This window comes from Artemia franciscana, chromosome 4 (assembly GCF_032884065.1).
Source record: "Artemia franciscana chromosome 4, ASM3288406v1, whole genome shotgun sequence".
NCBI classification, from domain to species: Eukaryota; Metazoa; Arthropoda; class Branchiopoda; order Anostraca; family Artemiidae; genus Artemia; species Artemia franciscana.
Window position 1 is genome coordinate 47124971 of NC_088866.1, and position 12153 is coordinate 47137123.

Genomic DNA, 12153 nt, shown 5'->3' on the forward strand with positions numbered 1-12153 from the left:
AAAGGGGCTGTTTCCTTCTCAACGCCCCGCTCTTTACGCTAAAGTTTGACTCTTTCTCTCAATTCTACTCTATTAAACAGTAAAAAAATAGCGTAAAGAGCGGGGAGTTGAGAAGGAAATAGCCCCTTTCATACACGGAGTAATTTCAGTTCGTTTTAAGTTTTAATGTCACTCATTACTTTCAGTTAAATAGAACTGGTTTGTTTTTATTTAATTTCTGAACGTTTTGAATTGGTGCATGTTTTTTTTTTGGCCCTCCGCACATAAATTATTAAATGAAATTTGCATATTAATTCTTTTTTTTTGGCCAAATGGCTTTCTCTTAGTTTTGATCAGAGAATTTTGAGAAGGAAAGGGGTGGGGGAGGAGGCCTAGTTGGCCACCTATTTTTCGGTTACTTAAAAAGGAAACTGGAACTTTTAATTTTTAACGGGTAAAATTCTAGTTACTGACTTCCTGCTATCTCAGAAAGGGGTAAGGTTAGGAAAATGAAACTTTCAGGGATGGGTCTAGAGGCTAAAGTATGTCCCGGGAAGGTGTTTTGAAGTACCTATATCAACTCCTTCTCCCTCTAGAAGGCTCTGACCTTTGGTGACCTTTAAAAACTTGTGTGTTATAAAAGTAAATCTTGCAAAATAGATCTTCTGCTTGAATGAAGTACAACAAAATGGTTTTCAGCTTCACAACTTTGTTCAATTCAAATTTATAAGGTTTTAAAGATATATAAACACATTTCCTAAATTTAGAAAAAACATTGATATGGCTCAGAATTCTACTCAAATAACATGAATTAAATTTTCAGAACTAAAGGCAGAGAAAAAGCAACTGGTAACTGAAAATTAAGGTAAAATGTTGTTCTGTCAAAAGTTCAATAGGTAGGTTCAATAGTTCATAAGCCTGTCATGTAGAAAAATTTCAGGGCTCTCTAGCGGGAGAAGGAGTGGAGGTGTGTACTTTAAAATACCTTCCCAGGATATACTTTGGTCTGTAGACCCGCCCCTGAAAGTTTCATTTTCCTAACCTAAACCACCTTCTGAGATAGCAAGAAGTCACTCAACTAGAACTTAACCTTTTAACGAACGTTTTTATTAGTAAAAAATATACGTAACTTAAGAATTAATTTACGTAACGAACTTCTATATACATATAATTTCATTATGTATATGAGGGGGTTTGTCCCCTCGTTAACACCTCGCTCTTTACACAAAAGCTTAAATTCTGTCCCAATTCTTTAAGAATGACCACTGAATCAGAAAGGCCGTAGAATAAATACTTGAAATTACTAAAAATACTTTAGCGTGAAGAGAGACGTATTTAGGAGGAGAAAAACCCCTCATATGCGTAATAATCTCTGTTTATTTAAGTTTTAATGCTGCTCCTCAATTTCAGTTGAAAAACTTTGTCATATTTGTTTTTTCATTGCTTTTTTTCTAATAGTGCTAGAAAATCCTGTGCCCCCTTCACTGAATTTTTCTTCTCCCATGACAAATTCCTCTAAGGAAAGATCCCCCAACGCAACCCCCTCCCTTCAACTCCCCTAACCGAAAAATCCCCCTGAAAATGTCTGTACACTTCCCAATAACCATTACTGTATTTAAATACTGGTCAAAGTTTTTGACTTACAGCCCCTCCCCCTGGGACTTTGGGGGGAGTAAGTCATCCAAAAGACATAGCTATTAGTTTTTTCGACTATTTTGAACAAAATGTCAATCTCAAAATTTTTATCCATTGAATTTGGGAAAAAAAGCGGGGGAGGGGCCTAGGTGCCCTCCAATGTTTTGGTCACTTAAAAAGGGAACTAGAAATTTTAATTTCCATTAGAATGAGTCCTCTTGCGACATTCTAGAACCACTTGGTCGATACTATAAAAAAAAAACTAGAAAAAAAACCCTAGAAAAAAAATAAATAAACACGCACTTCTGATCAGTCTTTTGGCAAAAAACACGAAGTTCCACATTTTTGAAGATAGGAGATTGAAACTTCTACAATAGGGTTCTCTGATACACTGAATGCGATTAGTGTAATTTTCGTTAAGATTGTATGACTTTTAGGGGGTGTTTCCCCCTATTTTCCAAAATAGGGCAAATTTTCTCAGGCTCTTAACTTTGATGAGTATTACTAAATATGATGAAACTTATTTATTTAAAATCAGCATAAAAATCGATTCTATTAATATATCTCTTTATATCAAAATTCCGTTTTTTAGAGTTTCGTTTACTATTGAGCCGGGTCGCTCCTTACTGCAGTTCGTTACCACAAACTGTTTGATATAATTCTTCTTGAACCGAACTTCTCACGAAAGCTTTCTCCCCCTCGTCACTTGAAAATTGACATTAATTTCATTGATGAGATAAAGGGAGTGTTCACTTTAAATGTCGCTCAAAGTTTATCGTCAAGTCAAAGATCCCAACAAAACTAATTACGATGCTGAGCAAATATAACTAAGAAGTGGGACATCCACCCCATCTGCGATTGGTTGGGTTTCATGACAGTATCCATTATTCCCATTATTTTTTTTTCCATTTCAGAGTCATCAGGAGACTGTTTAGGGTGATCCAACATCCTTAAATTTACACTCAGCAATTGCAAATTTTTCAATTGCCAACTTTGGTCAAAATTGGACACTTTTATCAGTGAAATATTTGCTATAAACTTGAAAATTTAAACTCATAGGTTGGAAAAACTAAGAAAACATCTTTAAACAAGGGTAATCTCGATGAAAGTTACATAATCAAACTAATATAAGCTATATCCAAAGCTTAAAGCACAGTTAAACCACACTTTTGGGTTTTCTTCAGTTTAATAGAAAAACACAAAAGGTAAGTTTTTTTCTAAGATAAGTAACGAGTTACGTGAGCCAAAGATGAATGAAATAATGTCAAATAGATTTTGAAGCGTAAAGCTACCCTAAACTTCTATCAATTAATAAATCAAACCTAAAAAAATTGACAATAAATAGCAAAGTCAAACTCAAAACAAGTGAAAATTAAAACAATAAAGGTGGGATTGACGCCCCTTTAGCCATCCACAAAATAAAACGTAATTTTCATTACTTTGAAAAAAAAATTGTTGCTAACTGCGTTTTTTTTATTTCTCGCAACATAAGAAAAGAGAGAAAACAAACATCATTATAACCAAGATTATCGAAAAGAACAAATGAATATGGATTGACAGTTTAGCGTACTGATTTTATACGTGAACTTCTCAATAATTTTAGATTTACTACAACTATAAGAGACAGAACATTTGAAATATCATTATCAAAATGTTACAAGCCAGGGGTTGTTGCATTCAAAGTCGTATGTAATCACTGTCGGATTGTGGCTCCGACACTGTCTTCAAGTAGTCGGAGCCACAATTAGTTGCAGTCGTATTTATTCACGAACAGCCTGTGTTCGTGAATAAACTGAATTTAGTGAATTGGAAAACAGTCTAAGTTCACAAAAATCTACACAAGAAGGTTAAAAGCAATTAAAGATAACTTTGATGTTATACAACCTCAACAAGGCGCTGGGATTTACATGAATACAAACGTTTTGACTGAAAAATTATATAGTTTTCTAGGTAGCAGAACTGTTAGAAATACTTCTGACGGTGAGAAATGAGGCTATTGACCTGTTCGATTCATTATTGAAAAATAAAATTATCAAGAAAAATGACTATATTACTATTTACAACAACTATCTCAGAATTTGAAATTTATGAAGAAAAACAATTTTCTAATAAGTGTTTTTTGATCGAACAGTCTTACACAGGTAATCCAATCCTGTTAGATTGAAACACTGATTATGAAATTGCTTTAACTCCACGTACACTATTGTACTCTTGGTATAACATTTATGATCAATTCAAAAAAATATGTTTGAATACAGGGACAAAAATAAGGATGAATGTGTTAACGTTGTTATACCCAAAGGGCTGTATGATAAAGAGGGTTTAAATTATTTCTTAACTCCTTATTTAAATTTATCCCTAGATCGAACCCGAATCAGTATATCATCCAATCTGATAACAATGAAGTTTCTTGTTATTTTGGTAAGAATATTGTAAATTTCAGTTAATAGTGATTTATGTTTTTTTTAAGATTTGAAAATGAAGCTGAGCTAAGTAGTAAATATAATGAAGGTACTAAAGTTCCTAATATTACAAGAAATTTTGATAAAATTTATTTTCACTGTTCATTAGTGGATAGTTCAATTGTGAATGAGAATAAAACCTATGATATGATCTGGAGTTTTACTACAAAAGCTGAACCTGGAATGCTACTGTCTAAGATTCATGTAGAAAGGCAGTATCTTTCAATCAATCGAAAACGAATATATTATCGCGCTAAAATGACTATAATTGATCAATAAGACAGATTAATTGATCTGAATGGGGATAATATTGAATATGTTTTGGATTTGAAAAAAAAGATAAGGAAATGATTAAATAAAATTTAGCTATAATAAATGTTGATCAATAAGAAACAATTAACTGTATGCAAGACAGCATGGTAGTGAAATTGGAAGTTTCTTCAAAAATTAAATAAAAAAACAAGTTTTTTAACTGAAAGTAAGGAGCGACATTAAAACTTAAAACGAACAGAAATTACCCCGTATAAGAAAGGGGCTGCTCCTTCTTAAACGTCCTGCTCTTTGTGCTAAATTTTGACTCTTTCTCTCAACTTCACTTTTTAAAGCAGTAAAAACTCTAGCGTAAAGAGCAGGGTGTTGAAGAATGAACAGCCCCTTTCTCATATGGGATAATTTCTGTTTTTTCTGTTCATATTTAATTTCTAATGTTTTTTAGTTAATCCATGTTTTGAATAATTAAAGCAAAATTTACATATATATTTATTTGGCTAAATGGCTTTCCCATAGTTTTGATCGAATGCTTTTGAGAAAAAGGAGGGGGGAGGAGGCCCAGTTGCCCTACAATTTCTTGGGCACTTAAAAAGACAACTAGAACTTTTAGTTTTTACGAACGTTTTCATTAGTAAAAGATATACGTAACTTACGAATTAGCTTACGTAACAAACTTCTATATTCGTATGTCTTTGTTACATATTTGAGAGGGTTCGCCCACTCGTCAATACCTCGCTCTTTACACTAAAGCTTAAATTTTGTCCCATGAATCACAAAGGCCGTAGAACAAATAGTTGAAATTACTGAAAATACTTTAGCGTAAAGAGTGAGGTATTAGGAGGAGGCGAACTCCTTGCATGCATAATATTTTCTTTTCGTTTTAAGTTTTAATGTTACTTCTTACTTTCAGTTGAAAAAACTTTTTCATATTTATTTTTTTATTGTTTTTCTAAATAATGCTAGAAAATGCTGCACCCCCTTCATGGAAATGTTCTTCCCCCATGACAAATTCCTCCATGAAAAGTATCCCCCACATAACCCCCTCCTCTCAACCCCTCCTCCCAACCAAAACATCCCCCTGAAGACGTCTGTACACTTCCCAATAACTATTACTATATGCAAACATTGGTCAAAGTTTGTAACTTGCAGCCCCTCCCACTGGGACTTTGTGGGAGTAAGTCGTCCCCAAAGACATAGTTACAAGGTTTTTCGACTACGCTGAATAAAATGGCTGTCTCAGAATTTTGGGGGGAAATGAGCGTGGAAGGGGGCCTAAGTACCCTCCAATTTTTTGGTCACTTAAAAAGGGAACTAAAATTTGTTATTTTCGTTTGAGTGAGCCCTCTCACAAAACTTTAGGGCCACTTGGTCGATACGATCACCACTGGGCAAAAAATCAAAAAACAAAAAACAAACGCATCCGTGATTTGTCTTCTGGCAAAAAATACAAAATCCTACATTTTTGTAGATAAGAGCTTGGAACATGCACAGTAGGGTTCTCTGATACGCTGAATCTAATAGTGTGATTTTTATTAAGATTCTATGAATTTTAGGGGGTATTTCTCCCTATTTTCTAAGATAGGACAAATTTTCTCAGGCTCGTAACTTTTGATGGCTAAGACTAAACTTGATTAAACTTATATATTTAAAATCAACATTAAAATTTGATTCTTTTGATGTAAATATTTATATCAAAATTCAGTTTTTTAGAATTTTGGTTACTATTGAGCCGGGTCGCTCCTTACTACATTTCGTTACCACGAAGTGTTTGAAATTGTCAATTCTTAATTATTTAAGATGTCCTTAAAAAGCGTAAAAGATGAAGCTCATTCCATGTATATTACTATGATTAAACCTCAACTGGAATTATTTGGAAATAGAGCGATTGAATATGGAAAAGATTGTTTAAACTATAATCAAAGAGAGTTAAATAATGTAAGATCTTTAAAAGATATAGTTTCAAATAATAAGGGATATCAAACAGCTCGTGGTAACGAACTGTAGTAAGGAGCGACCCGGCTCTATAGTAAACGAAACTCTAAAAAATGGAATTTTGATGCTAAAAGATACATCAAAAGAATCGAATTTTCATGCTGATTTTAAATATATAAGTTTCATCAAATTTAGTCTTTGTCATCAAAAGTTAAGAGCCTGAGAAAATTTGCCTTATTTTGGAAAATAGGGGAAAACATCCCCAAAAAGTCATAGAATATTAACGATAATGACACCATCGCATTTAGCGTATCAGAAAACCCTAAAGCAAAAATTTCCAGCTCTTATCTCCAAAAATGTGGAATTTCGTATTTTTTGCCAGAAGACAGATCACGGGTGCGTGTTTATTTTTTATTTTTTTATTTTTCCCAGGGGTCATCGTATCAACCAAGTGGTCCTAAAATGTCGCAAGAGGGCTCATTCTAACGGAAATGAGAAGTTCTTGTGCTTTTTTTAAGTGACCAAAAAAATTAAAGGTCACCTAGGCCCCCTCCCACGCTTATTTTTTTCCCAAAGTCAACGGATCAACATTTTGAGATAGCCATTTTGTTCCTCATAGTCAAAAACCATAAGAACTATGTTTTTGGGGTGACTTACTCCCCCACAGTCCCTGGAAAGGGGTTGCAAGTTACAAACTTTGACCAGTGTTACACATATACTTTATTGGGAAGTGTACAGACCTTTTCAAGGGGATTTTTTTGGTTTGGGGGTGCGGTTAAGGGGAGCGGGATATGTGGGAGGATCTTTCCTTGGAGGAATATGTCATAAGGGAAGAGAAATTTAATGAAAAGGGCGCAGGATTTTCTAGCATTACTATATAAAAAAAACAATGAAAAAATAAACATGAAAAGTTTTTTTTAATTGAAAGTAAGGAGTAGCATTCAAACTTAAAACGAACAGTGATTATTACGCATATGAGGGGTTCTAAAAATACTTTAGCATAAAGAGCGAGGTATTTAGGAGGAGATAAATACCTAGCTCTTTATGCTAAAGTATTTTTACTAATTTCAACTATTTATTTTACGGCCTTTCTGATTCAGGGATCATTCTTAAGGAATTGGGACAAAACTTAAGATTTAGTGTAAAGAGCGATGTATTAACAAGGGGACAAACCCCCTCATATACATAATAAAAATATAAGAAAATAAAAGTTTGTTACGTAAGTTAATTCTTAAGTTGCGTATATTTTTTACTAATAAAAATGTTCCTTAAAAATTAAAAGTTCTAGTTGCTTTATTAAGTTTTTTTTTAGTTCCTTTTTTTTAACCGACAAATTGGAGGATAACTAGGCCTCCTTCCCCACCCCTTATTTCTCAAAATCGTCTGACCACAACTAAGAGAAAGCCATTTAGCCAAAAAAAAAATTAATATGCAAATTTCATTTTAATAGTTTATGTGCGGAGAGCCAAAATCAAACATACATTAATTCAAAAACGTTCAGAAAATAAACAAAAAAAAACTAGTTTTTTTAAGTGAAAGTAAGGAGCGACATTAAAACTTAAAACGAACAGAAATTACTCCGTACATGAAACGGGTTGTCTCCTCCGCAATCCCTCGCTCTTTACGCTAAAGTTTGACTCTTTGCCACAATTCTACTTTTTAAAAGAATTAAAAACTTTAGCGTAAAGAGTAAGGGATTGCGGAGGAGACAACCCATTTCATATACGGAGTAATTTCTGTTCGTTTTAAGTTTTAATGTTGATCCTTACTTTCAGTTAAAAAAAAACTAGTTTTTTGTTTAATTTCAATATAAATCGTAATGAACATAAAAAGGCCTATTGGATGGACTTAATAGATGGACTTATTGGATGGACTTATTGGAGGGACTTAAACTACATCCTCAGTGATGCTCTCGTTGACACCCTCAGTCATAATCAAAGATCCATCTCTATTATTTGAAAATCTTTTAAAATTTATTTCATAATTATTTTTTTTTGTACATAAATAGCAGTAAATCATGTTGTTGCTCCTTATTGGGAAATATTTGGAAAGCCTATTATTGATGATTCTATAACCAAATATGAATATAGAAATAAATAAGAGAAAACAATGCGAATGTATCACAACAATTATATTCTAATTTTATTTTAAAAGATGTGAAATCTTGGATTCTTCCAAGTGATAGTTACCTTTATGTAAAAGTGAAAATAACACGATTAAATGGAACATATATTCGAAATAATGATGAAGCTACTTTGACAAATAATAGATTTAATTCATTTAGAAATGCGGAATATATTATCAATGAAAAATATATTGAAAGTATTGATAATGTAGGCATAACGACTACTGTTAGAAATTTATTAGAATAAGCGCAGCTATTAATATGTTTTTACATGAAGATAAAACCCACTCCTTTGATTCCTTTAAAGCAGATTATGAGTTTGAAATCACTTTTACACCTACTGCAGCAGGTGGTGAAACCATTTCAATAAAACGAAAGAACTCATTTAATAGTGGTTTATTAAAAATTTTGAAAAAAAAAGAAAGTCACGTATGTATTTACCATTATCATGATTATTTGGATTTTGTCAGGATATTAATCGTGTTTTAAGAGGCGTTACACATCAAATTATATTAAAAAGAAATGTTTTTTCCAATATGATTATAAAATCTGGAGCTCAAAATGTTAAAGCAGATGTAATGCTTTTTTCATGGATGTTACCAGCATTACATCTCAGTTTACCCATAGCAACCCAATTAGAAGCCGGATTAACGAAGAAGGCGGAATAACTAAAAGCTGGACTAGGAAAGGGAAGCTCATTTGAATCAAGATGGGAATAGTTTAATACTTATAAAAGGGATAATAAAATGGATCAAGAATTAACCTGGAGGGTAGTCAATAAACACTATAGTACAACTAAAATTGTTGTTGTGTTACAGAAATCTGAAAAAGATAACAGTTATATGCAAAACAATATGGTGTTTGATCATTTGAACACTAATAAAATTGAAGTGAGACTAAATGTGTATAAATATCCACAAGAAGATTTTAGATGTGATTTCATTGATGCTAATGAAGATTATTCTACCACTTATCAATGATTATACAGTTAGGATATAGACAGAAAAATGTTGATAGTTGAACAATTGTAAGTTATAATGATTTTAAAACAGTATATCCTATATATTGTATTGATGTTTCAAAGCATGAATCGAATATTTGTCGAAGCGGATCAAATACTGATATAGAATTTAAATTTTATTAGACCAAGTAACTGCTAATCCGTATAACATTAACTGCGTTATATTTTCAAAAAGAAAAGCAATCACGGAAGTCATTGATAGCAAATTAAATAAAAAACAAGTTTTTTTTAAACGAAAGTAAGGAGCAACATTAAAACTTAAGATAAACAGAAATTACTCTGTATATGAAAGGGGCTTTTTCTCCTCAACACCTCGCTCTTTACGCTAAAGTTTGACTCTTTCTCTTAACTCTATTCTTAAACCAGTAAGAAACTTAAGCGTAAAGAGCGGGGCGTTGAGGAGGAAAAGCCCCTTTCAAATACGGAGTAATTTCTGTTCGTTTTAAGTTTTAATGCTGCTCCTTACTTTCATTTAAAAAAACTTGTTTTTTTATTTAATTTCTGGACGTTTTTGAATTAATGCATGTTTTGATCTTGGCACTCCGCACATAAATGATTAAAACTAAATTTGGTTATTAATTAATTACAATTATTCGGAAGATTTTGAGAAAAAAGTAGCGAGGTAGGAGGCCTAGTTGCCCTCCAATGTTTTGATTACTTAAAAAAGAAACTAGAACTTTGAGTTTTTTACAAACATTTTCATTGGTAAAAAATATATGTGACTTACGAATTAATTTACGTAGCGAACTTCTATATTCGTATGTTTTATTGCGTGTATGAGGGGGTTTTACCCTCGTCGATACCTCGCTCTTTACCCTAAGGCTTAAATATTGTCCCAATTTCTTAAGAATGAGCTCTGAATCACAAAGGCCGAAGAATAAATAGTTGAAATTACTAAAAATACTTTAGCGTAAGGAGTGAGGTAAAACGAGGAGGTAAGCCCCTCATTTGCGTAATAATTTTTGTTCGTTTTGAGTTTTAATGCTGCTCCTTACTTTCAGTAGAAAAAACTTTTCATATTAATTTTTTAATTATTTTTTCAAAATAATACTAGAAAATCCTGCGCCCCTTCACTGAAATTGTCTTCTTCCATGACAAGTTTCTCCATGGAAATATCCTCCCACGAGACTCCCCCCCCCCTAAAATCTCCCCCTGAAAACGTCTCTACATTTCCCAGTAACCAATACTATATGTAAACACAGGTCAAAGTTTGTAACTTGCAGTCCCTCCCACGGGGACTGCGGGGGAGTAAGTCGTCCCTAAAGACACAGTTATTAGGTTTTTCGACTATGGTGAATATAATGGCTATCTCAGAATTTTGATCCGGTGACTTTTGGGAAAAACTGAGCGTGGGAGGGTGCCTAGGTGCCCTCCAATTTTTTGGTCACTTAAATAAGGCACTAGAACTTTTAATTTCCGTTAGAATGAGCCCTCTCGCGACATTCTAGGACCACTCAGTTGATACTATCACCCCTGATACTATCAACTCCGGGGGAAAAAACGACCAAAAAAAACAAACAAATAAACACGCATCCGTGATCCGTCTTCTGGCAAAAAATGCGAAATTCCACTTTTTTGTAGATAGGAGCTTCAAACTTCTACAATTGGGTTCTCTGATACGCTGATTCTGATGGTGTGATTTTTGTTAAGACTGTATGACTTTTAGGGGGGGGGGTCTTCCCCTATTTTCTAAAATCAGGCAAGTTTTTTCAGGCGCGAACTTTTGATGTTTGTGTTTTGATTCTAAAGCAGCTGATCTTGAAAAGAAATTTGAAAAATTAGATAAAGATATGATTTTAAAGGTTATTGAAAGAAAAAATAAAGATAAAATAAATTATTTAAATATTGATATCGAGCTGTCCACTAAATATTAAATTATTACATTTTCATCGGTAGTATAAGAAAAATGGAATATGACTAAACCCTTATTTTGCAAACTAATCAATTTCTTATTTCACAAGACCTGTTACGATCTTAAGGCTAAGGATAGGAATTTAAAAAAAAATGTCGGACATTTTCAATTGGAAAGTGGTTAAATTGACGGTGTGATCTTAAACCCGAATTCACATTGTCAAAAGTATAAAAATAACACCAAATTTGATTTCCAAGGACCTGTTTTCATGTTGAGTGTAGGGATGGAAAATTGTAAAAATGCTGGAAAATTTCGTTTAAAATAGTGCAAGTTCGATTGAAGGGGGTAGATTTGATTGATTTGATGAGTGTTCCAGAATGGGCAATTACTCAATTAACAATACTAATTTAACTCATTTAACAAGGAGTCGCTGCATTAATGCCGTCTGTGTGTTTTTTTTACCGATATTTTTTCTTTACTACCCAATTTGTACGTCTTGATACTATTTTAAATGAACTGAATATAAATTCATTGAAAAACAACAACAAGAGATATATAATTCATTAACAAAATTTATATTATTTTACAAAAGCAAAAAAATAATTCAACTTAATCCCCCACCCCAGTCAGAGGCGCCATTTGGGCCAAATCTTGGGGTGAGCATGGGGCATTTGACAGAATTTGAGACTTTTATTATGAATCTAACCTACTTTCAAAGTTTACAATGATTAATAGCCAAAAAAATGTTACAATTTATCTCAAAGTCTTGGCAACGCTGACTTTCCTTTAACGGACAACCTTGTGAGCAAAACAAACATGGAACAAAACACAAAAAAAAAGAAAAAAAACTCTTTAGTGGCAGTGTGAAGAAGTTCGG